The 26,357-nt window shown below is 42.5% G+C and overlaps 2 non-coding genes and 2 pseudogenes across 2 annotated transcripts; all 4 read right to left on the bottom strand.

Moving 5' to 3' along the window:
• Positions 1–1,378: 1,378 nt before the first annotated feature.
• On the bottom strand, positions 1,379–10,723 carry LOC116802968 (annotated as a pseudogene).
• A 394-nt stretch (positions 10,724–11,117) lies between these two features.
• On the bottom strand, positions 11,118–11,296 carry LOC116802967. Its single transcript, XR_004363282.1, has one exon. It is a non-coding gene; the product is annotated as a 5.8S ribosomal RNA (ribosomal RNA).
• Positions 11,297–11,983: 687 nt separating this feature from the next.
• LOC116802971 lies at positions 11,984–13,977 on the bottom strand. Its single transcript, XR_004363284.1, has one exon. It is a non-coding gene; the product is annotated as a small subunit ribosomal RNA (ribosomal RNA).
• A 4,823-nt stretch (positions 13,978–18,800) lies between these two features.
• The window catches only part of LOC116802972, an 8,444-nt pseudogene continuing 887 nt past the window's right edge, over positions 18,801–26,357 (bottom strand).

Here is a 26,357-nt window from a genome sequence, read left to right as displayed (position 1 = left end):
GGTGTTTGGCAACTTGATACAATTCTTTAAAGTCTTTAATCAAAAATTATATATAGGGACAATTCATATGCGTCACTAAATTGATGACGAGGTGTTTGGCAACTGACACAATCCATTAAAGTCTTTATATAATTATATGAAGGACAATATCATATGCGTCACTAAATTGATGACGAGGTGTGTTTGGCAACTTGATACAATTCTTTAAAGTCTTTATATCAAAAATTATATGATAGGGACAATATCATATGCGTCACTAAATTGATGACGAGGTGTTTGGCAACTTGACACAATTCATTAAAGTCTGTATATAATTATATGATAGGACAATATCATATGCGTCACTAAATTGATGACGAGGTGTTTGGCAACTTGAACAATTCTTTAAAGTTTTATATTAATTATATGATAGGACAATATCATATGCGTCACTAAATTGATGACGAGGTGTTTGGCAACTTGAACAATTCTTAAAGTCTTATATAATTATATGATAGGACAATATCATATGCGTCACTAAATTGATGACGAGGTGTTTGGCAACTTAGACCAATTCCATTAAATCTGTCTTATAATTAATGTTTATAGGGACAATATATAGCGTACTATTAATGATTGTGACGGGTTTGGCAACTTGATACAATTCTTTAAAGTCTTTATATCAAAAATTATATGATAAGGACAATATCATATGCGTCACTAAATTGATGACGAGGTGTTTGGCAACTTGACACAATTCATTAAAGTCTTTATATTAATTATATGATAGGGACAATATCATATGCGTCACTAAATTGATGACGAGGTGTTTGGCAACTTGACACAATCCATTAAAGTCTTTATATTAATTATATGATAGGGACAATATCATATGCGTCACTAAATTGATGACGAGGTGTTTGGCAACTTGATCAATTCTTTAAAGTCTTTATATCAAAATTATATGATAAGGACAATATCATATGGCGTCCTAAAATTGATGACGAGGGTGTTTGGCAACTTGACACAATTATTAAAGTCTGTATATTAATTATATGATAGGGACAATATCATATGCGTCACTAAATTGATGACGAGGTGTTTGGCAACTTGATACAATTCTTTAAAGTCTTTATATCAAAAATTATATGATAGGGACAATATATATGCGTCACTAAATTGATGACGAGGTGTTTGGCACTTGACACAATTCATTAAAGTCTTTATATTAATTATATGATAGGGACAATATATATGCGTCACTAAATTGATGACGAGGTGTTTGGCAACTTGACACAATCCATTAAAGTCTTTATATTAATTATATGATAGGGAAATATCATATGCGTCACTAAATTGATGACGAGGTGTTTGGCTACAGGAAAAAATCATTTATTTATCGAATCATCAAGCAAGGATAAGCTTCAGTGGATCGCAGTATGGCAGCTGCTCACCACTTACAACACCTTGCCTGTTACAAAAGTCGTTTACAATTGATTCTAGGCTTTGTCATTGTATTAAATAATGCTTTTATATGTAACTAGCGCGGCATCAGGTGATCGAAGATCCTCCTAATTTACTATGTTACAAATTACATTGGCATCACATCCATTGTCGTTTATAAAATAAATTATAAACTTTAAATGGTTTAGAAGCCATACAATGCAAATTGCCCTTATTTATCATTGCAGTCCAGCACGGATACGACCTTAGAGGCGTTCAGGCATAATCCAACGGACGTAGCGTCATACCACTGTTCGCTCCGAACAAGTATTGTGCCATTGGTCCGTACCTGCGGTTCCTCTCGTACTACGCAGGAATGCTGTCGCAACAACGTTTTGTCATTAGTAGGGTAAAACTAACCTGTCTCACGACGGTCTAAACCCAGCTCACGTTCCCTTGCATGGGTGAACAATCCAACGCTTGGTGAATTTTGCTTCACAATGATAGGAAGAGCCGACATCGAAGGATCAAAAGCGACGTCGCTATGAACGCATTGGCCGCCACAAGCCAGTTATCCCTATGGTAACTTTTCTGACACCTCTTGTTAAAAACTCTTTAAACCAAAAGGATCGATAGGCCGAGCTTTTGCTGTCCCTGTGTGTACTGAACACCGAGATCAAGTCAGCATTTGCCCTTTTGCTCTATGTGTGGTTTCTGTCCGCACTGAGCTGGCCTTGGGACACCTCCGTTATTATTTGAGAGATGTACCGCCCCAGTCAAACTCCCTACCTGGCAATGTCTTGAATTGGATCATACCTGAGTAATTGGAGTTATACCAAATTTTCAAATCAAAAATACATAAATGCATCGTTTTATTAAAGAATTTGTTTGCGATTATATAACAAACTCGTGATACTTTGATCAAGAAGCTTGCATCAAAACCAATACCATAAGATATAATAAATATATCCGTATAATGGCTAGGAAATGATACACGTTCCATTTAATCAAGTAAGTAAGGAAACAATAAGAGTAGTGGTATTTCATTGACGATACCAAACCGAGGTCTAATATCTCCCACTTATTCTACACCTCTTATGTCTCCTTACACTGCCAGATTAGAGTCAAGCTCAAAAGGGTCTTCTTTCCCCGCTAATTATTCCAAGCCCGTTCCTTGGCTGTGGTTTCGCTAGATAGTAGATAGGGACAGTGACTTTCGGACCTCTCCGAACTTGTTTTACGTGGCGTGTTCCACACTGAAGGGATTACAACCACGACACCTGAACACCCACAAGTGGTGCATGTATCAACATGGTGCATGAGTCTGGATACGCCAGACAAACGTCCCGGACTGGAAGCTATAGCTATGTACATAGCGACCACCCCGGTAGCAATTCGAGTACTTGCTTGCGGGCAAGCACTCCCCCTTGCTGAGGAGCGAGATCTACCTAAAATCTCTACTGGATCTCTGGGTCACAGCACCCGAGTTTTGCGCAACTAGCACCGTAACTCAAACGTCGAACACGAAGGCTCTACCCGCGATATGGGTATCAACCACAGCCACCACGATACTCCCACCAGGGGGCCTACCTCAATGTGCTGTCTTGGAGCAGCACAACCCGTGGTACCGAAGAGAGGCTCGGTGGGCCTCCTCCTTTTGCTCCGACAAGCATGGTTAGAGGAACCAGTCGCTATATTGTCGCCTCTTACGACAAGCAATAGCGGGCTGTGGAAGTATTCTCGCCCGCTAACCACACGGCGAAGTTTTGGGCTAAATACCCCTCCTCCTACGGAACACCTCGTCCGCAAACGCTGCAGCCGTTGAATCCTCTGCTGATCTCCAGGATTCTATTGAAGGTCCAGTTTTCGCCAAGGCGCTGCACTCCAAGTCCATCGAGGTTTCGCAAATCTGCATATAGAGGACAAGCGCACAATATGTGCATCCAGTCCTCATATGGATCACCACAAGCGCAAGCAGTGGTATCGCTGAGGGCTTCCCTTGCAAAAATGCGTTAAACGACCCGTGACCTGTCAGCAGGAAAGACGTCCTCATCGCAGAATCCAAAGCTTGGATCTCGATAGGCGAGAGTGACGTATGGGATGAACTTGTGCGTCACCCGTCTGGTTCGCTGTCGTCATCCCATCTGTTTTGCCAATTCTGCAGCAAGCACTCCTCTAGGCGAGTCTTCCTCTGCTTCCAGCTTAGACACGTAGTGTCCTCGCCGTATAGCCAGTCGTTCTCCTCCAGCGGGTATCCACGCTTCAGCTTGTACTTGACGCTAAAAACTTAGCAGCCAAGTCAGCGGGGGAGCTCCGCCAAGTACTGCAGTGCCACTGTGGACACTGTTCGGCATACCGAAAGGCATCCAAGCAGGATTAGCCTCTGGCAGGAGGCTAGTCGTCTCCGGGCGGCTACCTGTTCGGCGGTGTCATACCATACCGGGGCACCAAACAGCACACAAGGTGCCATGAGTCCGTCATATATGGTCCGCCTGGCTCGAGGACTGAAGCCCCAGTCGGCTCGAAGCACACGCGCCAATGCTCCAACGACTCCGGTCATCCGCTGGCGAAGCGAAGCTATGTGCGTGAGGAATTTCATTCCTTCACTGACCGTGATGCCAAGGTACCGACAGCTACGCACATACGGAAGGTTCGCTCCAGCAAACCTCACCGTAGGCGCACGTCTCAAGGCACCTTTCAGCAGCATTATTACCGTCTTGCTGGTCGAGACGGTAACGCCAACTTCCGCTCCCCACGCTTCTACGATGGACATCAGCTCTGCACCTTTTTCCTCTAGCTCAGCTCGGAATTTCCCTCGACGAGAAGCAGCAAGTCATCCGCGTATGCACTCAGCTGGCAATACGGCTGGAGACGCTGAAGCAGTACATCCATCAGTATGTCCCAGATAAATGGGCCACTGATTGACCCTGCGGGCAGCCTCTAGTTACCGGTAATCCACAGTACGGAACTGCTTCGGATCACTGCTCTTCGGCCGGAGAAAAAGCTCTGCCACAAGCCCATCTCCCGGCATCCCAAGTCGGCTAGTCGGCGGAGTGCAGCACTCCATTCGACGTTGTCGAATGCTCCTTTGAAGTCCACGAATGTGCCGAGCACGTATTGCGCCGGGCTGGCACAAACACTGCTCTTCACGTGCCTCCAAGCATCCTCACACATCGTCCTTGGCGAAATCCAAATTGCCATCTGCAGCCTTCCGGAAGAACTTCTCTCACACGATTCACCATGATGGCCTCGAGCACCTTACCAAAGACTGGTAGCAAGCATATTCCTCTATATGAGGAGGGCTCACATTTGTCCTTATCTGGCCCTTTGAGCAGCGAGACAACTCGTGGGCACTTCCACTCAGCGGGAAAGTATCCTAATCGGATGCATCGGGAAACAACGATGCAAGGTGCTCGGGTATGGCGCGCCAGACTGCCTTGCAGATAGTGCCATTAATGCCGTCCAAGCCGGGAGAGCGCCTGCTCTTCAACCGGGCAACACATGCATCAACCTCGAATACTTCGAGGGCCGGTGGGACTTCCTCCGCGATGGCAGTCGGTGCTTCGGACTCCGCAACTGGGAAGAAATTGCGGAGGAGCACTCGTGCACAGTCACCCCAATCGGTGATCATCTCGCCATTCACGCGGAGGCACCCAATCTCCGTGCACTTCCTGCGGCCTCGGCAAATCTTATAGACGCGCCCCCATGGGTCGTCGGCATGATCTCCCACGAAGCGTTTCCACTCATCCATTTTCGCCCTCCAAATGAGCTTCTTGTAGTTGGCTGAGGCCCGCCTCAGGTCGACCAATACACGCTCTATTGCGGCATCATCATCATGACGCCTTCCATTTTGAAGTAGGCGACGAAGTCTCCGGACTTCGCGCCTTGCATCACAGAGGTCGGCAGTCCACCAACGTGCTCTCCTGCTGGGCAATCGGATGGACTTTCTTCCCAGCGCAATATCACATACATTATGTACTATACTGCGCAGGGTCGAAACTTGCTGGTCCAACGGCGACTCTGAGAAGTTTTCCGGAAGTTCGGCTGCTCTACTCACCATTTCCTCCTTGAACAATCGCCAACGTGCATTGGAGAAGTTCCAGGACGGCACAGGAGCTATGCTCTCAACTGCGCGCGCGGTAGTTGGTTCGGCCACAACAGTAATGATGTTGTGGTCACTCAATTCCCACTCGTCCACTCTCCACTCATATGTGGCCCACATAGATGCTGCCTCATTGACGATTGTCACGTCGATATCGCTTGTAGCTCTGTAATTATCGAACGTGTACACCTCTGTTGACTGGTTTAGGGCGGCGACTCTTGCCTCCAGCATCCACTCTGACAGCAGCTCACCCCGTCTGTAGTTAGCTTGCCCCTCGGCATGACGAGAGAGTTTGCTAAGCCACATGGGGGACACTGCATTCGCGTCGAGGCCCAGGATTGCGGGGGTTCTGCTGGCCTGCAGCAGGACCGCATCCATGTACCGGATGTACGGTTCCAGAGGTGCATCATACTGGCAGTATGCGGCGCAAAGGAAGATTGAGCCAAAACTCCCTTTCACGACCAGACATACGCCATAATCTGTGGTGAGGGTCTCCACTGGCATACAGATGGCTTCCTGGTGATCCACTAGGATGGCTGCCTTCCCTCGCCGATCGATGAAAATTCTCATTCCTTCAGGCAGCACATCCATTCCGTCCCCGTCGAGATACGGCTCCTGCACCAGCGCGAACATAGACTCCGATCTCCTGAGTCGGACTCCGAGCTCGATGGTCGCAGCTCGGCCTCGGCCACAGTTCGCTTGGATGAAGCTAAACATTAGTGTCTAGCTTGCACCCTCGCCAGCAACGCCCCGTATATCGGGCAAACGCTCGAGAGCATGTAATGCCCCGAGGGTTGCCCTCTGTGGCGGCAGTTCCGGCAGTCCACCGGGTTTTGGCACTTTGCCGCAGTGTGGCCTTGTTGCCCGCACTGGCGACAGACACTATCCTTCTGCCGGCATTCGCTGACCTTGTGGTCGAAACCCACACATCTGTGGCAGGCGTATGTGCGGACCTGTGACCGGCATCGGAATGAGAACCACTTGATGTAGACACGACCTACATCAAGCTTCGCCATCGCCCGGTCGTCAACCTCCAGCGTCACATTTACTGTGGCGCCGTCAGCTACCGACCACGCCTTGGTCACCAGGTGCACTGACTTCTTAACTGGGCCAGATTCATTTCGCTGTCGAAGTTGTTTTCGTGGAGCTCCTTCATAAACTCCTCAGGGCCGATAGCTGTGTCGACGTCATATACGACGACCTTCGGCTTCTCGGCCGCATTCCGTGCCACATTTAGGCCAACCTCGGCGAATCTTTTTGAAGCGACCACCTTCTGCAGCTCTCCCACCGAAGGAGTGCGAATGATCGCACCACACCTCGACGGAGCTCACGGACCTCGTGTACTCTGACTCCGAGAGAGGGTGCAACCATCGTTCGCACCTTTTCCGCTATGTCTTTCCCCGATAGCGCAGGGTCGTCGCACTTCACCACGCTGACCACGTCTCGCGGACCTTGGTAGTCCGCGGGGCAGCGATGGGTGCAACCTGCTGCATCTGGGGAGCATTGGCGGCCGTATTTTTCAACAGATTCAACGACGGCGGCGGCGGTGGCGGCATAGCAAGCCGCGTCTCCAGCTCTCCGCACCGGAGCATTAGCGCCAACACCAGCTCATCGTAGCGGCTGATAGCATATGAGAGCTCTTCCGTGTCCACTTCTCCTAGTCTGCGGAAGCTGCTTCTCACCATGCGCTGTGTGGCCGACAGCTCTGCCATCATGGCTGCTTGCCCAGCACGGGCGGCAGCGGTGGCGGCAGTGGCAGTGGTGGCAACAATTTTAGCAGCAGTGAAAACGGCGGAGGCAGCAGTGTGGTCGGCAGCAGGGGCAGCAGTAGGATCAGCAGCGGTGGCAGCAGCGTGGGGGGGGCAGCATCAATGGCAGCGTTCTCCGTAGCCGCCCGGGCGTCCTCCAGCGACGAAAACGGCTCCTCCAGTACCCCAACGGGTTCTGGCACTCCATTCGATGCCAGGGCAACCAATTTCGCCTGCGTTGGCGCCGAGCTCTTAGATGCCAGATGGCTTCTGCGCCTGCCTCGTCTGGACTTCATCGAGGCACTACTTCCGCTCAAGGCACTCGCGCTGCTGTCGCTCTCCATCGGCATAAATACGATGGTGGCTCCACCTACCGTCGACGCCAGCAACCGTATGCTCGTTTACTCGCTGACAAAAGGTAGTTGCTCTGGAACTCGAGCTCCACCTATCGGTAGAGTCTGGTAGCACTAAAACTCTCCCTAGACACAAACCTTAGCAGTGACTCCCACCAATAAGCTTTGTGACAGCTGATCAAAAAGCTTACTCGAAAAACTTACTCGTAAGTTCGCCTTCAGCACGTGCTAAGTGGAAAATTCCCAACAATTAATTGTTAATTACTTCCAAACCGCTTGTTTATAACACACGAAAATTAGCACACGACTTTCGCGGAGCACTAATTCACCGATTTTATTACTTTCCAAACACGGAAAACCAAGTTCTTCGCAATCTGTACACGAGCGCAACGAAAACACGTCCGTCGTTAATCCATTCATGCGCGTCACTAATTAGATGACGAGGCATTTGGCTACCTTAAGAGAGTCATAGTTACTCCCGCCGTTGACCCGCGCTTACTTGAATTTCTTCACTTTGACATTCAGAGCACTGGGCAGAAATCACATTGTGTCAACACCCGCTAGGGCCATCACAATGCTTTGTTTTAATTAGACAGTCGGATTCCCCAAGTCCGTGCCAGTTCTGAATTGATTGTTAATTGATAATCGTTATAATTGATAAGAACTAATTGGTTTAACCCAAATAGTATTCTTAAAATTTTAGCAAGAAAGTTCCACAATTGGCTACGTAACTAAACTATCCGGGGAACAAGTAACTAACATAAATGCTAGAAACTCTATTTACCCAGAACGAGCACATAAACCATGTTATTGTTTCCCAATCAAGCCCGACTATCTCAATCTTCAGAGCCAATCCTTATCCCGAAGTTACGGATCTAATTTGCCGACTTCCCTTACCTACATTATTCTATCGACTAGAGACTCTTCACCTTGGAGACCAGCTGCGGATATTGGTACGGCCTGTTGAGAAGTTTGCGTGTCCCCACCATAAATTTTCAAGGTCCGAGGAGAAAATATCGACACAACAGTATATGTCATGCTCTTCTAGCCCATCTACCATATCTCTCTGCGAAAGACTTCCATGGTAGTACGGCTATAAAACAGAAAAGAAAACTCTTCCGATATCTCTCGACGGCTTCTTTATGGTCGTTCCTGTTGCCAGGATGAGCACGAGGCCCATATTTAATAACAAACGGATACTCAACAGGTTACGGAATTGGAACCGTATTCCCTTTCGTTCAAAATTATTCAAGTGTATTATATTCGCTTTGTTTATATAGTTAGGCATTTTTGTTTTACTTGAAAATTTTCGGCTTTCGCCTTGAACTTAGGACCGACTAACTCGTGATCAACCACTGTTCACACGAAACCCTTCTCCACTTCAGTCCTCCAAGGTCTCATTCGATTATTTGCTACTACCACCAAGATCTGTACCAATGGCAGCTCCATGCAGGCTTACGCCAAACACTTCTACGCATACCATTGTACCTTCCTACTCACTAAAGTTTCAAAATTTATATCACAAGTAATATAAATCATCTACTTTAGCGGTAATGTATAGGTATACAACTTAAGCGCCATCCATTTTAAGGGCTAGTTGCTTCGGCAGGTGAGTTGTTACACACTCCTTAGCGGATTTCGACTTCCATGATCACCGTCCTGCTGTTTTAAGCAACCAACGCCTTTCATGGTATCTGCATGAGTTGTTAATTTGGGCACCGTAACATTACGTTTGGTTCATCCCACAGCGCCAGTTCTGCTTACCAAAAGTGGCCCACTGGGCACATTATATCATAACCTTGAACTTCATATCAAGAAAGTTAAGGTTCTTACCCATTTAAAGTTTGAGAATAGGTTAAGATCGTTTCGACCCTAAGGCCTCTAATCATTCGCTTTACCAGATAAGATTATTTTATATAATATTAAAATGCACCAGCTATCCTGAGGGAAACTTCGGAAGGAACCAGCTACTAGATGGTTCGATTGGTCTTTCGCCCCTATACTCAATTCTGACAATCGATTTGCACGTCAGAACTGTTTCGGTCTTCCATCAGGGTTTCCCCTGACTTCAACCTGATCAAGTATAGTTCACCATCTTTCGGGTCACAGCATATATGCTCAAGGTACGTTCCAGTTAGAGGCATAAATAATATAAATATACATTATACATAACTATATAGAACGCCCCGGGATTGTGTTAATTAGCTATAAATAGCTAAAAAACTAATCCCATTATTAGTCAAGTTAATTACGCTATTAGGTTTACATCCCAATAACTTGCACATATGTTAGACTCCTTGGTCCGTGTTTCAAGACGGGTCCCGAAGGTATCCTGAATCTTTCGCATTGTTAATCATACAAGAGCATATAATAAACACAAAAATCAATGATAATTATGCCATTATATAATTCCGAAAAATTAACGCTCTGTAATAATATAAATCTATCAGCACTTTATCAAATTAATAACATTTATTCTGTGTTAAAATGCAAGCAATTTAATTGGAATAAACTATAAGTTATATTTTATGATAAATTTGGGATATGCTAATAGATTACAATGTCCTTATATGGAAAAAATGCACATTATTCTTAATAATATTATTTAAATATTACAATTTTAATGATGAATTTTCCATAACGGATATTCAGGTTCATCGGGCTTAACCTCTAAGCAGTTTCACGTACTGTTTAACTCTCTATTCAGAGTTCTTTTCAACTTTCCCTCACGGTACTTGTTTACTATCGGTCTCATGGTTATATTTAGTTTTAGATGGAGTTTACCACCCACTTAGTGCTGCACTATCAAGCAACACGACTCTTTGGAAACATCATCTAGCAATCATTAACGTTATACGGGCCTGGCACCCTCTATGGGTAAATGGCCTCATTTAAGAAGGACTTAAATCATTAATTTCTCATACTAGAATATTGACGCTCCATACACTGCATCTCACATTTGCCATATAGACAAAGTGACTTAGTGCTGAACTGTTTTCTTTTCGCTCGCCGCTACTAAGAAAATCCTTGTTAGTTTCTTTTCCTCCCCTAATTAATATGCTTAAATTCAGGGGGTAGTCCCATATGAGTTGAGGTTGTATATATAACTATATTTTGCCATAAATTCTTTATATATAAATGATAAAACAATCAATTAAATTCGTTATAAATAGTTCCAATAGTTCTTGTAAGCAAAGTCATTTTTATCCATTTAACGAACCAACGAAGAATAATAACAAAACCAAGATTTTTCTTTTTCCGAATCATTAATAAGAGACAATTCTAGATGAAAAATATTTCAATTTTTTATGCTAGACATTTCTCAGTATTATTTGATTGAAAAAGAAAATATTTCTCTTCGTTTTTCACATTCAAATGTGAGATAATGTTTTTCATTTCTTTTTTAATATTATGAATAAAATCATTATTTAATCCAATAATATACCATATGCTTATAAAAAATTTATAAACAACTTAATTAGCATAGTCTTACAACCCTCAACCATATGTAGTCCAAGCAGCACTATAAAATTAATTAAAGTACATAACAGCATGGACTGCGATATGCGTTCAAAATGTCGATGTTCATGTGTCCTGCAGTTCACACGATGACGCACAGTTTGCTGCGTTCTTCATCGACCCATGAGCCGAGTGATCCACCGCTTAGAGTTTTATAATTCAATTTTATATAATGTCAATATTGTTTTTATTGAAAGAAATTAAAAATACACCATTTTACTGGCATATATCAATTCCTTCAATAAATTTATTTTTATACCTAAAATAAATGTTGCGAAATGTCTTAGTTTCATATAAGCATTATGTATCATAATAATCTGGTTATGGTTTGCTATTTTGGGTGACACATACTGCAAAATTTATATAAAACATTAACCTGATGGATGACAGGTACAAACATTGTATATTTTAGGTTGTTGCATTAGCCAACGTATGCTCATAACATAGATGAACAATACATATTCGCAACGCGTGTATATTATGGTCCATATACACACACACTTATTTTGATTACCACACATTCAAAATTATTTTTATTTTAATTCGACTTCTACTTTCGAATTTAGTTTAGTTTCTTCGATTTCCATTTTCGAGAATTTGTTTTTATAGGAAACGCCGTTGTTGTAGTAAGTACTGCCACAAATACGCACAGCAACATTAATAATGTTAAAGTCTTTTTATGAGGTTGCCAAGCCCCACATATAAAATAAAAGCCATCTTCATTTTATTTTGACTTTAACTTTTGATTCCGTGGAATCATTTTGTAATATTTTTATTTTGGTAAATTGTATTTATTTGTATTATAACAAATATTTATTAACGATAAGGATATTATACAATAATGATCCTTCCGCAGGTTCACCTACGGAAACCTTGTTACGACTTTTACTTCCTCTAAATAATCAAGTTCGGTCAACTTTTGCGAAACAACCGTAACACGCAAGGCGTCACAGTGATCACGTCCGGAGACCTCACTAAATAATTCAATCGGTAGTAGCGACGGGCGGTGTGTACAAAGGGCAGGGACGTAATCAATGCGAGTTAATGACTCACACTTACTGGGAATTCCAAGTTCATGTGAACAGTTTCAGTTCACAATCCCAAGCATGAAAGTGGTTCAGCGGTTTACCCGGACCTCTCGGTCTAGGAAATACACGTTGATACTTTCATTGTAGCGCGCGTGCAGCCCAGGACATCTAAGGGCATCACAGACCTGTTATTGCTCAATCTCATTATTGCTAGACGCAATTTGTCCATTTAAGAAGCTAGTGTCCTTATAATGGGACAAACCAACAGGTACGGCTCCACTTACATAAACACATTCAAACACAATAAACATTTTACTGCCACCATGAATGAAGGCTACATAAGCTTCAGCACCATAATCCTGAAGATATCTATTTAATATATTTGAGTCTCGTTCGTTATCGGAATTAACCAGACAAATCACTCCACGAACTAAGAACGGCCATGCACCACCACCCATAGATTCGAGAAAGAGCTATCAATCTGTCTTACACACTTATGTTCGGACCTGGTAAGTTTTCCCGTGTTGAGTCAAATTAAGCCGCAGGCTCCACTCCTGGTGGTGCCCTTCCGTCAATTCCTTTAAGTTTCAGCTTTGCAACCATACTTCCCCGGAGCCCAAAAGCTTTGGTTTCCCGGGAAGCGACTGAGAGAGCCATAAAAGTAGCTACACCCAATTGCTAGCTGGCATCGTTTATGGTTAGAACTAGGGCGGTATCTGATCGCCTTCGAACCTCTAACTTTCGTTCTTGATTAATGAAAACATCTTTGGCAAATGCTTTCGCTTAAGTTAGTCTTACGACGGTCCAAGAATTTCACCTCTCGCGTCGTAATACTAATGCCCCCAAACTGCTTCTATTAATCATTACCTCTTGATCTGAAAACCAATGAAAGCAGAACAGAGGTCTTATTTCATTATCCCATGCACAGAATATTCAGGCATTTGAAGCCTGCTTTAAGCACTCTAATTTGTTCAAAGTAATAGTACCGGCCCACAATAACACTCGTTTAAGAGCACTAGTGCAGGTTTTTAAATAGGAGGAACATATGAAAAAATACAAGTATTTAATCACATATAAGAACTCCACCGGTAATACGCTTACATACATAAAGGTATAGTACTAACCACAATTGTAAGTTGTACTACCCGTATGAAGCACAAGTTCAACTACGAACGTTTTAACCGCAACAACTTTAATATACGCTATTGGAGCTGGAATTACCGCGGCTGCTGGCACCAGACTTGCCCTCCAATTGGTCCTTGTTAAAGGATTTAAAGTGTACTCATTCCAATTACAGGGCCTCGGATATGAGTCCTGTATTGTTATTTTTCGTCACTACCTCCCCGAGCTGGGAGTGGGTAATTTACGCGCCTGCTGCCTTCCTTAGATGTGGTAGCCGTTTCTCAGGCTCCCTCTCCGGAATCGAACCCTGATTCCCCGTTACCCGTTGCAACCATGGTAGTCCTAGATACTACCATCAAAAGTTGATAGGGCAGACATTTGAAAGATCTGTCGTCGGTACAAGACCATACGATCTGCATGTTATCTAGAGTTCAACCAATATAACGATCTTGCGATCGCTTGGTTTTAGCCTAATAAAAGCACATGTCCCATAAGGTTCATGTTTTAATTGCATGTATTAGCTCTAGAATTACCACAGTTATCCAAGTAACTGTTAACGATCTAAGGAACCATAACTGATATAATGAGCCTTTTGCGGTTTCACTTTTAATTCGTGTGTACTTAGACATGCATGGCTTAATCTTTGAGACAAGCATATAACTACTGGCAGGATCAACCAGAATAATGTTTTTCCTTCATATTCCATTCATATTTTTTGAATCGAAATAAGCAATATAATAGATATATAGATTTTTCACTTTATATAATTCCATGATTTTTATTATATTGAATAAAATTCAATATTTCGCCTTTGGGTAAAATTTTAAATATATAAATATAAGTAAAAAATCTATTCGATTACGGCCATTTTTATATAGCATTCGTAATCCATATTTTCATTTTTAATTTATACTTGTTTTACCAATATAACAAGAATTTCATATAATTATTGTAATATATATGTTTCTATAATTTTATCTTTTTATATATACATATTTCATTATAAAATATCATTTTATTTCCAACATACATAATTATTGTATCCACACATGTACAATTTTTGTTTAACCAATATAAATATTAAGTTAAATCATTTGCATTTTGAAGATAAATTTAAAATTTATCTCTTTTCATATATCTCTCTGGTAATATATAACATAAAACCAAGCGCATATGATAATATTTCCACATTTAATATATAATTTTATATTTCTTTCATAAGAATCCATATTTGTATTATACCGTAACGATATAATAATCCAACTATACGGCAGGTAATAAATTAATATTTGCCTGCCTCCAAAAATTAACGATAATATATGGAAACGATTTGTTATTCTATATATAATAGAAACTTGACTTTTGTTTCAACGATATTATCTAAAAAGCGTATATTCCTATTATCCGCGGAGCCAAGTCCCGTGTTCTATAGAACTGAGAAACAAATTTGTACGGATAATAATATACTTTATTTTATGTAACCAATATAAACATAATCCGAAATAAATATTTCGAATAATGCGGGAGGTCGGCAACCACTGCCTACCTATAGTAGTTTTTGAACCCGCTGTCCTCAAAGCGGGTATTTTCAATTCCGTTTGCCATCCAACATACGGTCTATTCTCTTATATATTAAGAGATTATAGGAACATTTCATTTTTTTTCCATTATTCATATATAATATGATTATTTTTTTTTTTATACATATAATAAATATTAATTTTTATATGTTTATTATTTAATTTACTCATATAATTGCCAAATTCATATGAATACATAAGTTTTGAACAATATGAGAGGTCGGCAACCACTGCCTACCTATAGTAGTTTTTGAACCCTCTGTCGTAATTCCGGTCGTTTACACTACTATACCCTCTCACTATAATGGCTTTTCTCTATAATACTAAGAGAATATGGGAATATCTCAGCATTTTTTCCCATATACATATAATAATTAACCATTTTCATATGTATATTATTTAATTTAATCATATAATTGCCAAAATCATATGAATACATAAGTTTTGAACAATATGAGAGGTCGGCAACCACTGCCTACCTATAGTAGTTTTTGAACCCTCTGTCGTAATTCCGGTCGTTTACACTACTATACCCTCTCACTATAATGGATTTTCTCTATAATACTAAGAGAATGTGGGAATATTTCAGCATTTTTTCCCTTATACATATAATAATTAATCATTTTCATATGTATATTATTTAATTTACTCATACAATTGCCAAAATCATATGAATACATAAGTTTTGAACAATATGAGAGGTCGGCAACCACTGCCTACCTATAGTAGTTTTTGAACCCTCTGTCGTAATTCCGGTCGTTTACACTACTATACCCTCTCACTTAAATGGCTTTTCTCTATAATACTAAGAGAATATGGGAATATCTCAGCATTTTTTCCCATATACATATAATAATTAACCATTTTCATATGTATATTATTTAATTTAATCATATAATTGCCAAAATCATATGAATACATAAGTTTTGAACAATATGAGAGGTCGGCAACCACTGCCTACCTATAGTAGTTTTTGAACCCTCTGTCGTAATTCCGGTCGTTTACACTACTATACCCTCTCACTATAATGGATTTTCTCTATAATACTAAGAGAATGTGGGAATATTTCAGCATTTTTTCCCTTATACATATAATAATTAATCATTTTCATATGTATATTATTTAATTTACTCATACAATTGCCAAAATCATATGAATACATAAGTTTTGAACAATATGAGAGGTCGGCAACCACTGCCTACCTATAGTAGTTTTTGAACCCTCTGTCGTAATTCCGGTGGTTTACACTACTATACCCTCTCACTTAAATGGCTTTTCTCTATAATACTAAGAGAATATGGGAATATCTCTGCATTTTTTCCCATATACATATAATAATTAATCATTTTCGTATGTATATTATTTAATTTACTCATACAATTGCCAAAATCATATGAATACATAAGTTTTGAACAATATGAGAGGTCGGCAACCACTGCCTACCTATAGTAGTTTTTGAACCCTCTGTCGTAATTCCGGTCGTTTACACTACTATACCCTCTCACTTAAATGGCTTTTCTCTATAATACTAAGAGAATATGGGAATATCTCTGCATTTTTTCCCATATACATATAATAATTAACCATTTTCATATGTATATTATTTAATTTAATCATATAATTGCCAAAATCATATGAATACATAAGTTTTGAACAATATGAGAGGTCGGCAACCACTGCCTACCTATAGTAGTTTTTGAACCCTCTGTCGTAATTCCGGTCGTTTACACTACTATACCCTCTCACTATAATGGATTTTCTCTATAATACTAAGAGAATGTGGAATATTTCAGCATTTTTTCCCTTATACATATAATAATTAATCATTTTCATATGTATATTATTTAATTTACTCATACAATTGCCAAAATCATATGAATACATAAGTTTTGAACAATATGAGAGGTCGGCAACCACTGCCTACCTATAGTAGTTTTTGAACCCTCTGTCGTAATTCCGGTCGTTTACACTACTATACCCTCTCACTTAAATGGCTTTTCTCTATAATACTAAGAGAATATGGGAATATCTTAGCATTTTTTCCCATATACATATAATAATTAACCATTTTCATATGTATATTTTTTAATTTACTCATATAATTGCCAAAATCATATAAATACATAAGTTTGAACAATATCAGAGGTCGGCAACGGTCTTTCCTCTATAATACTAAGATAATATGGGAATATTTCATCATTTTTTCCCTTATACATATAATAATTAATCATTTTCATATGTATATTATTTAATTTACTCGTATAATTGTCAAAATCCTATGAACACATAAGAGAATACAATATGAGAGGTCGGCGCAACCATAATATAGTAGTTGATGACGAGGTGTTTGGCAACTTGACACAATCCATTAAAGTCTTTATATTAATTATATGAAAGGGACAATATCATATGCGTCACTAAATTGATGACGAGGTGTTTGGCAACTTGATACAATTCTTTAAAGTCTTTATATCAAAAATTATATGATAGGGACAATATCATATGCGTCACTAAATTGATGACGAGGTGTTTGGCAACTTGACACAATTCATTAGAGTCTGTATATTAATTATATGATAGGGACAATATCATATGCGTCACTAAATTGATGACGAGGTGTTTGGCAACTTGATACAATTCTTTAAAGTCTTTATATCAAAAATTATATAATAAGGACAATATCATATGCGTCACTAAATTGATGACGAGGTGTTTGGCAACTTGACACAATCCATTAAAGTCTTTATATTAATTATATGATAGGGACAATATCATATGCGTCACTAAATTGATGACGAGGTGTTTGGCAACTTGATACAATTCTTTAAAGTCTATATATCAAAAATTATATGATAGGGACAATATCATATGCGTCACTAAATTGATGACGAGGTGTTTGGCAACTTGACACAATTCATTAAAGTCTGTATATTAATTATATGATAGGGACAATATCATATGCGTCACTAAATTGATGACGAGGTGTTTGGCAACTTGATACAATTCTTTAAAGTCTTTATATCAAAAATTATATGATAAGGACAATATCATATGCGTCACTAAATTGATGACGAGGTGTTTGGCAACTTGACACAATCCATTAAAGTCTTTATATTAATTATATGATAGGGACAATATCATATGCGTCACTAAATTGATGACGAGGTGTTTGGCAACTTGATACAATTCTTTAAAGTCTTTATATCAAAAATTATATGATAAGGACAATATCATATGCGTCACTAAATTGATGACGAGGTGTTTGGCAACTTGACACAATTCATTAAAGTCTTTATATTAATTATATGATAGGGACAATATCATATGCGTCACTAAATTGATGACGAGGTGTTTGGCAACTTGACACAATCCATTAAAGTCTTTATATTAATTATATGATAGGGACAATATCATATGCGTCACTAAATTGATGACGAGGTGTTTGGCAACTTGATTCAATTCTTTAAAGTCTTTATATCAAAAATTATATGATAAGGACAATATCATATGCGTCACTAAATTGATGACGAGGTGTTTGGCAACTTGACACAATTCATTAAAGTCTGTATATTAATTATATGATAGGGACAATATCATATGCGTCACTAAATTGATGACGAGGTGTTTGGCAACTTGATACAATTCTTTAAAGTCTTTATATCAAAAATTATATGATAGGGACAATATCATATGCGTCACTAAATTGATGACGAGGTGTTTGGCAACTTGACACAATTCATTAAAGTCTTTATATTAATTATATGATAGGGACAATATCATATGCGTCACTAAATTGATGACGAGGTGTTTGGCAACTTGACACAATCCATTAAAGTCTTTATATTAATTATATGATAGGGACAATATCATATGCGTCACTAAATTGATGACGAGGTGTTTGGCTACAGGAAAAAATCATTTATTTATCGAATCATCAAGCAAAGGATAAGCTTCAGTGGATCGCAGTATGGCAGCTGCTCAACCACTTACAACACCTTGCCTGTTACAAAAGTCGTTTACAATTGATTCTAGGCTTTGTCATTGTATTAAATAATGCTTTTATATGTAACTAGCGCGGCATCAGGTGATCGAAGATCCTCCTAATTTACTATGTTACAAATTACATTGGCATCACATCCATTGTCGTTTATAAAATAAATTATAAACTTTAAATGGTTTAGAAGCCATACAATGCAAATTGCCCCTTATTTATCATTGCAGTCCAGCACGGATACGACCTTAGAGGCGTTCAGGCATAATCCAACGGACGTAGCGTCATACCACTGTTCGCTCGAACAAGTATTGTGCCATTGGTCCGTACCTGCGGTTCCTCTCGTACTACGCAGGAATGCTGTCGCAACAACGTTTTGTCATTAGTAGGGTAAAACTAACCTGTCTCACGACGGTCTAAACCCAGCTCACGTTCCCTTGCATGGGTGAACAATCCAACGCTTGGTGAATTTTGCTTCACAATGATAGGAAGAGCCGACATCGAAGGATCAAAAAGCGACGTCGCTATGAACGCTTGGCCGCCACAAGCCAGTTATCCCTATGGTAACTTTTCTGACACCTCTTGTTAAAAACTCTTTAAACCAAAAGGATCGATAGGCCGAGCTTTTGCTGTCCCTGTGTGTACTGAACACCGAGATCAAGTCAGCATTTGCCCTTTTGCTCTATGTGTGGTTTCTGTCCGCACTGAGCTGGCCTTGGGACACCTCCGTTATTATTTGAGAGATGTACCGCCCCAGTCAAACTCCCTACCTGGCAATGTCCTTGAATTGGATCATACCTGAGTAATTGGAGTTATACCAAATTTTCAAATCAAAAATACATAAATGCATCGTTTTATTAAAGAATTTGTTTGCGATTATATAACAAACTCGTGATACTTTGATCAAGAAGCTTGCATCAAAACCCAATACCATAAGATATAATAAATATATCCGTATAATGGCTAGGAAATGATACACGTTCCATTTAATCAAGTAAGTAAGGAAACAATAAGAGTAGTGGTATTTCATTGACGATACCAAACCGAGGTCTAATATCTCCCACTTATTCTACACCTCTTATGTCTCCTTACACTGCCAGATTAGAGTCAAGCTCAAAAGGGTCTTCTTTCCCCGCTAATTATTCCAAGCCCGTTCCCTTGGCTGTGGTTTCGCTAGATAGTAGATAGGGACAGTAGGAATCTCGTTAATCCATTCATGCGCGTCACTAATTAGATCAGTCGCGATCGAACACTCGACGAGTGCAGACGTGCCTGCGGATCGACAGCAAATTGTTAGCAAATTGTTAGCAAATTGTTCACAGTTGTAAGTCCCGTTACTTGTGCCCAGCCACTTCGCGTCGCGTGATCTTGTCGCGCGTTTTGATTGGCCCAGCCAACGTACCTAACGGTAGTTCGCACTAACACCATCGCACACCCGAGTGTGCGTGTTATCAGCGCAAAAAACCCAGTGCTCGAAGCAGCGGTATAATTGCAAAGCAGCAGCCACGTGCTGCCTGGCTCACCGGCTTACGGTGCCCCGCTTCCCCCCCCCCCCCTCCTCACTCCTTATCAACTTTGGAGAAGATGGACTGGCAGGCCCCCCGCGCACCCACAAGCTTGGAACAACACCACGCAAAAAGGCTCTGAGAACACGCAAGAGCAGCTCCAGCAGCGAGGGAAGCACCTCGCATACAGAGCCGGGCGAGATAAAGCGAAAACCGGCAAAGAAAGCACAGGGAGAGGAGCTGGAAGATAAGCCAAGCACTAGCGCAGCTCTGCGCAAGAAGCTCGCCAACAACGCCTTCGCTTTACTCTCGACCGAAGAAGACGAGTACGACCAAGAGAGCCCTGATGACGAACCCGGACCTAAAGACGATTCCAAGCCCAAGACCCCCGAGAAACCAAAGCCCACCCCGAAGACCATCAAGCCACCTCCGATTTTTATCCCCGATGTGACCAACATCTCGGCACTCGTCAAGATGATCACGACTCTTGTAGGCCCGAAGAACAATTTTACCTACAAGACCGTGAATGGCAACAACGTACGTGTCATGATGCCGGACAAAGAGTCCTATACAGCTCTGCGTCTCCAACTTGTGGCCCAAAACAAGAGGCATCGGACTTTCCAGCCGAAAGATGAACGTGCATACAAGGTTGTCATCAAAGGACTCCACCACTCCACCGATCGTGAGGAAATCATTGAAGACCTTCGCAGACAAGGGCACGCTGTTAGAGATCTGCACAATCCCATTGGCAGAAGAACTAAAGAACCGCTGGGAATATTCTTCGCCAACCTGGAGCCTTCCAGCAACAACAAAGACGTCTACCAAGTCAAGCGGATCTGCAGGTCGGTAGTAACCATTGAACCGCCGCAGAAGTTCAACGACGTGCCTCAATGCTTCAGGTGCCAAGGATTCGGTCATACACAGCGTTACTGCTTCCTGGAATACCGATGTGTAAAGTGTGGAGGCCCTCACGAATCGAGGGCATGTGAGAAGAGGGAGGACGACAAAGCGTGCTGCTTCCACTGCCAGGCGGACCATCCTGCGTCTTTCAAGGGATGCCCTGCATACAAAAGGGCCAAAGCACTCGCTGCTCCGAAAACAAGGCCCGTCGCTAATGCTAACAAGGCGCCGCCCGTGGCATCACCAAACGTCACCTCTGGCAGGAGCTACCGAGACGCCCTCAACGGAGTGCACGCAGCACCGCAGAATCCCACAACCCCAGTCCAAACCCAAACAGAAACCCCACACTCCGGTCAGATAGAAGCGATGTTCGCTCGCATGGAAGGAATGATGGAAAGGATGATGGAGCGCATGTTCACCCAGATGACACAGCTGGTGGCCACCATTCTCAACAGCAAGTCATGCAACTAAAGCTCCACCTAGTCGTCTGGAATGCGAACGGCCTGCAGAACAGCAAGGCCATAGTCGAGCACCATCTGAAGACCCACCAGATCGATATCCTACTCGTAGCCGAAACCCACTTCTCCCCCAGATCCCACTTTAATATCAGCGGATATGACCTCATCCATGCAGACCATCCTTCTGGCAGAGCACGCGGTGGAGCAGCCATCCTCATCAGGAGCGGTATTCAATACCTAGAGCTGCCCGCGTTTCAGCAAGACTGGGCACAATGTCCTGTCATCAGGATTGTCAGCCCGCAAGGAGATTTAGACATTGGAGCGGTCTACTTTCCCCCAGATACCGCATAACAGCATCTCACCTCAGTGAGTTCTTCGAGCATTTTGGGCCCCGCTTCATAGCAGCTGGAGATTATAACGCCAAACATTCTTGGTGGGGATCGCGCGCCAACAACCCCAAAGGGAAAACTCTGTTTGGGTACCTGCAACGCCACCGACTGGACTGCCACTCCACTGGCGAGCCCACTCACTGGCCAACGAATCCCCTCAAGACTCCAGACCTACTGGACTTTGCTGTGTCGAAAGGCATAGGGCATGCGAAGATCAGCTGCACAACAAATGCTGATCTCCTGTCAGACCACTGTGCAATAAACGTGCTAATCAACACGCCAGTCCTCAGGAAAACCCCGCTCAGAAGGCTCACTGGAAAATATACCGACGCCGCCAAGTTCGCGTCCTGGATGCTCTCCACCGTCAATCCGAACCCCATCCTCAACACACCCAGGAACATTGATGAAGCTATCGGGAATCTCACCAGGCAGATGCAAAACGCTGCGGAATTCGCAAGCCCACCGCCACCAAAGACTGCGAGAACACCTAGCAGGGACCTCCACCTCTGGTCCCCGGAAATTGCGGCACTCGTGACTGAGAAGAGGCGTCTCAGGAGAGTTTGGTTCTTGACGCGCAATCCAAGAGACAAAACAGCGCTCAATCACGCCACAAAGGAGTTGAAGGACAAGATCTCCAGCCTACGCCAGGACTCCTTCCTCAGATTCCTCGAGGAACTCTCTCCCGGGGACCCAGACCACAATCTGTGGAACGTCACCCGCCACATTAAACGACCAGCCAAAAAGGTTTCCGCAGTGCGCAAAGCAGATGGATCCTGGTGCCTTTCGGATGCTGAAAGAGCAGAAGCTTTCGCCGAACACCTTTACAACGCCTTCTCTCCGTTCGACTGCTGCACTGCCGAAGAACATGCTGAAACAGCCCGGTTTCTCAATAGCCCAAGCTCTCCCGGTCCCCCGTTGGAACCAGTCGACCCTGAGGAAGTTGCGCAGGAGATTGCTCTACTGAAGAACAACAAATCTCCAGGCCTGGATCGTATAGATGCGGCGGCCCTAAAAATGCTCCCATCCCGCTGCACACAAATGCTGGCCAGCATTTACAACAGCTGCTTCCGGCTAGGGTACTTCCCGGAAGAGTGGAAAAGAGCAGAGGTTATTGTCCTCCTCAAGCCTGGTAAGCCTGAAGCCAATCTCGCCTCCTATCGTCCGATTAGTTTGCTGGCAATCCTCTCCAAATACTCGAAAGAGTATTTTTGCGCAGAGTATTGCCAGTACTGGATGAGGCTGGTTTGATCCCCGATCACCAGTTTGGCTTCAGGCGCTCCCACGGAACACCAGAGCAATGCCACCGGCTAGTCGAACGGATCCTCGAGGCATTCGAGCAAAAGAAATACTGCTGCGCTGTAATGCTCGACGTGAAGCAGGCATTCGACAGAGTTTGGCATCCTGGACTCCTCCATAAACTCAAATCCTACCTCCCAAGCCCCCATTTTACCCTCCTCAAATCCTACACTGAGGGAAGAGCATTCCAAGTCAGATGCGGAAGTGCAATAAGCCTACCCAGACTGATCAGAGCTGGAGTTCCGCAAGGCAGTGTGCTCGGACCAATACTGTACACCCTTTACACCGCAGACCTTCCCATAATCCCCTCCAGGAACCTAACTATAGCGACTTATGCAGATGACACGGCTTTCCTCGCCTCCTCATCCGACCCACGAGAAGCCTCCGAAACAATCCAAAGGCAAATGGACGCGCTACATCCCTGGCTCAGCAGGTGGAACATCGTAGTGAACGCGGAAAAATCTACCCAAACAACATTTGCACTAAGGAGAGGAGACTGCCCACCGGTCACGCTAAACGGAGTCATCATTCCCAACGCACCCGCACCCAAGTACCTAGGACTTACCCTGGACCGCAGGCTCACTTGGCGTCCCCACATCGTCAGCAAACGCATACAGGCCGATGCGCGTCTGAGGCAGATGCATTGGCTTATTGGGAGAGGGTCCAAGCTAAGGCAGAACCACAAAATCCTGGTGTACAAGGCAATTCTCAAGCCCATCTGGACCTACGGGATACAGCTATGGGGCACGGCAAGCCACACGAATCGCCTGCGTATACAGCGGTTCCAGAATAGGTGCTTGAGAATTGCCTGTAATGCGCATCCCTACCACGAGAATGTCGCCATACATAGGGAACTTGGAATCCCACAAGTCGCTGATGAAATCTCCAGGCTCAGCGAGAGATACCTGAAAAGGCTCGAAAACCACCCTAACCACCTCGCCACCAACCTGTTAGACAATAGCCAAACAAGCAGACGTCTCATGAGGAGACACCCTCTCGATCTTCCACAACAATAGACAACACATATAAAACCCGCCACAAATACATGTACAATAGTATCCCTTAAGCTAATGTTCCCCCGCAAAACCATTTAATTATTGTCCACTAGGACAGATTTTAAATAAATAAACGCACGCTAAAGAAAAAAAAAAAAAAAAAAAACTAATTAGATGACGAGGCATTTGGCTACCTTAAGAGAGTCATAGTTACTCCCGCCGTTGACCCGCGCTTACTTGAATTTCTTCACTTTGACATTCAGAGCACTGGGCAGAAATCACATTGTGTCAACACCCGCTAGGGCCATCACAATGCTTTGTTTTAATTAGACAGTCGGATTCCCCAAGTCCGTGCCAGTTCTGAATTGATTGTTAATTGATAATCGTTATAATTGATAAGAACTAATTGGTTTAACCCAAATAGTATTCTTAAAAATTTTAGCAAGAAAGTTCCACAATTGGCTACGTAACTAAACTATCCGGGGAACAAGTAACTAACATAAATGCTAGAAACTCTATTTACCCAGAACGAGCACATAAACCATGTTATTGTTTCCCAATCAAGCCCGACTATCTCAATCTTCAGAGCCAATCCTTATCCCGAAGTTACGGATCTAATTTGCCGACTTCCCTTACCTACATTATTCTATCGACTAGAGACTCTTCACCTTGGAGACCAGCTGCGGATATTGGTACGGCCTGTTGAGAAGTTTGCGTGTCCCACCATAAATTTTCAAGGTCCGAGGAGAAAATATCGACACAACAGTATATGTCATGCTCTTCTAGCCCATCTACCATATCTCTCTGCGAAAGACTTCCATGGTAGTACGGCTATAAAACAGAAAAGAAAACTCTTCCGATATCTCTCGACGGCTTCTTTATGGTCGTTCCTGTTGCCAGGATGAGCACGAGGCCCATATTTAATAACAAACGGATACTCAACAGGTTACGGAATTGGAACCGTATTCCCTTTCGTTCAAAATTATTCAAGTGTATTATATTCGCTTTGTTTATATAGTTAGGCATTTTTGTTTTACTTGAAAATTTTCGGCTTTCGCCTTGAACTTAGGACCGACTAACTCGTGATCAACCACTGTTCACACGAAACCCTTCTCCACTTCAGTCCTCCAAGGTCTCATTCGATTATTTGCTACTACCACCAAGATCTGTACCAATGGCAGCTCCATGCAGGCTTACGCCAAACACTTCTACGCATACCATTGTACCTTCCTACTCACTAAAGTTTCAAAATTTATATCACAAGTAATATAAATCATCTACTTTAGCGGTAATGTATAGGTATACAACTTAAGCGCCATCCATTTTAAGGGCTAGTTGCTTCGGCAGGTGAGTTGTTACACACTCCTTAGCGGATTTCGACTTCCATGATCACCGTCCTGCTGTTTTAAGCAACCAACGCCTTTCATGGTATCTGCATGAGTTGTTAATTTGGGCACCGTAACATTACGTTTGGTTCATCCCACAGCGCCAGTTCTGCTTACCAAAAGTGGCCCACTGGGCACATTATATCATAACCTTGAACTTCATATCAAGAAAGTTAAGGTTCTTACCCATTTAAAGTTTGAGAATAGGTTAAGATCGTTTCGACCCTAAGGCCTCTAATCATTCGCTTTACCAGATAAGATTATTTTATATAATATTAAAATGCACCAGCTATCCTGAGGGAAACTTCGGAAGGAACCAGCTACTAGATGGTTCGATTGGTCTTTCGCCCCTATACTCAATTCTGACAATCGATTTGCACGTCAGAACTGTTTCGGTCTTCCATCAGGGTTTCCCCTGACTTCAACCTGATCAAGTATAGTTCACCATCTTTCGGGTCACAGCATATATGCTCAAGGTACGTTCCAGTTAGAGGCATAAATAATATAAATATACATTATACATAACTATATAGAACGCCCCGGGATTGTGTTAATTAGCTATAA

This window comes from Drosophila sechellia, unplaced genomic scaffold, assembly GCF_004382195.2.
Source record: "Drosophila sechellia strain sech25 unplaced genomic scaffold, ASM438219v1 U_261, whole genome shotgun sequence".
Taxonomy (NCBI): Eukaryota; Metazoa; Arthropoda; class Insecta; order Diptera; family Drosophilidae; genus Drosophila; species Drosophila sechellia.
The sequence above is the reverse complement of the archived record's forward strand: the minus strand, read 5'-3'. Positions and strand labels throughout refer to the sequence as shown.